Source organism: Panulirus ornatus, chromosome 60 (assembly GCF_036320965.1).
Source record: "Panulirus ornatus isolate Po-2019 chromosome 60, ASM3632096v1, whole genome shotgun sequence".
NCBI classification, from domain to species: Eukaryota; Metazoa; Arthropoda; class Malacostraca; order Decapoda; family Palinuridae; genus Panulirus; species Panulirus ornatus.
In genome coordinates this window covers 1,180,961-1,184,301 of record NC_092283.1, presented here as the reverse complement: position 1 = coordinate 1,184,301, position 3,341 = coordinate 1,180,961, and positions in this window count along the sequence as shown.

The following is a 3,341-nucleotide window of genomic DNA, read 5'->3' as shown; positions in this document are numbered from 1 at the left end:
TTCCGCCCATAGTCGCATTGCAGTAGTTGACTGAGCTTATCAAAGAGTCGACATTCACATGTATGAGCCAACGAGGGCAAGAAATGCCACCGTGAGCGGAAGAAATACCAAACAGCACATCATAAGGTAGGGTTGCTTCTCTAAGCTCCCGGATGATGTCATGAGAAGGGCGGGGCTCTGAACCCACAAATTATCTGATCAATGATTGGTCGGTCAATCCCAAACCACACCTATCAGATGACCTCAGCCGACAACTTCAACGAGCAAACCCTATCTTATGTTCACCTGTTTGGACCGTCATCCGCTAAGAATCGTATTTCAGCAGGATAAAGCCGCCGTCATTTCACATAAGCAAGCGAGGCTAACGAAACAAGGCCACCGTGACCGAAAGAGGAACCAAACAGCACAACATAAGGTAGGGTTGCTACTCTGAGTCGGCCGAGTAACGTAATGAGAAGGGCGGGGTATTGTATATACAAACAATCTGATCAATGATTGGTCGGTCATGCCCAAGAGCCACCTATTATGTGACGTCAACCTTATGTTCTGTTTGGTGCGTCTTCTGCTCAGTGTCGCATTTCACCATTTGCCCGAGCGTTATTATTATTATTATTGTTATTATTATTACCATAAGGAGTCTTCTAGCCAGCGAGGCCAAGAAAGGCCTCCGTGAGGGGAAGAGAAATCAAACAGCACAATATAAAGAAGGGTAGCTACTCTGAGTTGCCCGAGTGACGTCATGAGAAGGGCCTGATTTTTTACCTATAAGGCATCTGACCAATGATTGGTCATGTTCAAGCCTCACCTATGAAACGACGTCATCCGGCTACTTCAATAGAGCAACCCACCTTATGTTCTCCTATTTGTACCGTCTTCCGTCTAGAGTCGCATTTCAGCAGTTGACCGAACTTATTAAAGAGTGAGTCAACTGATTCACATGAATGAGCCAACGAGGCCAACAAAAGGCCACCGTGAGCGGAAGAGAAACCAAACAGCACATCATAAGGTAGGGTTGCTACTCTGAGCTCCCGGGTCATGTCATGATATAGGCGGATCGCTGAACACACAAAATATCTGATCAATGATTGGTCGGTCAATCCCAAACCCCACCTATCAGATGAGGTCAGCCGACTATTTCATTGCAGCAACCCTAATTATGTTCTCCTGTCTGGACCGTCTTCCGCCCAGAGTCGCATTTCAGTAGTTGACCGAACTTATCAAAGAGTCAACATTCACATGATTGAACCAGTGATGCCAAGTAAGGCCACAGTGAGCGGAAGAGAAACCAAACAGCACATCATAAGGTAGCGTTGATACTCTAAGTTCCCGGATGGCGTCATGAGGGTGGAGGTCTGTAATCCACATAGTATGTGTCCAATGATTAGTTATACCTAGGCCACGCCTATCAGATGACGTCAGCTGGGAACTTAAACGCAGCAACCCTAGGGATCTTATATTCTGTTTCGAGCATCTTCCGCTCAGAGTCGCATTTTAGCAGGATAAAGCCGCCGTCATTTTATATAACCTAGCGAAGCTCGACAAGGCCACCGTGAGCGGAAGAGGAATCAAACAGCACAACATAAGGTACGGTTGCTACTTTGAATTGCCCGAGTGACGTCATGAGAAGGGCGGGTTTTGTACCTATAAACCATCTGACCAATCGATTGGTCATGTCCAAGCCCCACCTATCAAACGACGTCATCCGGATACTTCAACGCAGGAACCCTACCTTATGTTCTCCTGTTTGGACCGTCTTCCGCCCAAATTCGCATTTCAGCAGTTGACCGAGCTTATTAATGACCTAGCTTATTCATTTTGCATGAATGAGTTAGCGAGGCAAAGAAAGACGACGTGAGGGGAAGAGAAACCAAAAAGGATATCATAAGGTAGGGTTGCTACTCTGAGCTCCCGGGTGACGTCATGAGAAGAGCGAGGTTCTGAAAACACAAATTATCTGATCAATGGTTGGTCGGTAAGTTCCAAACCCCACCTATCAGATGACGTTTTCCGGGTATTTCAACACACCAACCCTACCTTATGTTCTCCTTTTTCGACCGTCTTTCGCCCATAATCGCATTGTAGCAGTTGACGCAGCTTATTAAAGAGGCGACATTCACAAGAATGGGCCAGTGAGGCCAAGAAAGGCCACCGTGAGCCTAAGAGAAACCAAACAGGACATCATAAGGTAGGGTTGTATTCTGAGTTCCTGGGTGACGTCATGAGGGTGGAGCTCCGTAATCCACATAGTATGTGTCCAATGATTGGTTGTACCAAGGCCATGCCTATGAGATGACGTCAGCCGTGTACTTCAACGCAGCAACCCTATCTTATATTCTCATATTTGGACCGTCTTCCGCCCAGAGTCGCATTTCAGCAGTTTACCGAGCTTATCAAAGAGTCAACATTCACATGATTGAGCCAATGAGGCCAATTAAGGCTACCGTGAGCGGAAGAGAAACCAAACAGCGCATCATAAGGTAGGGTTGCAACTCTGAGCTCCCGGGTGACGTCATGAGGGTGGAGCTCTGTAATCCACATAGTATGTGTCCAAAGATTGGTTATACTCAGGAACCGCCTCTCAGATGACGTCAGCCAGGTACATCAACGCAGCAACCCTATCTTATGTTCTCCTATTTGGACCGCCTGCCGCCCAGAGTCGCATTTCAGCAGTTGACCGAGCTTATTAAAGAGTCAACTTTCACATGAATGAGCTAGCGAAGCCTAGAAGGGTGACGTAAGGGGGAGAGAAATCAAACAGGACATCATAAGGTAGGGTTGCTTCTCTGAGCTCTCGGGTGACGTCATGAGAAGAGCTGGGCTTTGAACACATAAATTATCTGATCAATGATTGGTCGGTAAGGTCCAAACACCACCTATCAGATGATGTAATCCGAATATTTCAACACACCAAATGTACCTTATGTTCACATTTTTTCACCGTCTTCCGCCCATAGTCGCATTGCAGTAGTTGACTGAGCTTATTAAAGAGTCGACATTCACATGTATGAGCCAACGAGGCCAAGAAATGCCACCGTGAGCGGAAGAAATACCAAACAGCACATCATAAGGTAGGGTTGCTTCTTTAAGCTCCCGGATGATGTCATGAGAAGGGCGGGGCTCTGAACCCACAAATTATCTGATCAATGATTGGTTGGTCAATCCCAAACCCCACCTATCAGATGACGTCAGCCGCCAACTTCAACGAGCAAACCCTATCTTATGTTCACCTGTTTGGACCGTCTTCCGCTAAGAATCGTATTTCAGCAGGATAAAGCCGCCGTCATTTCACATAATCAAGCGAGGCTAACGAAACAAGGCCACCGTGACCGGAAGAGGAACCA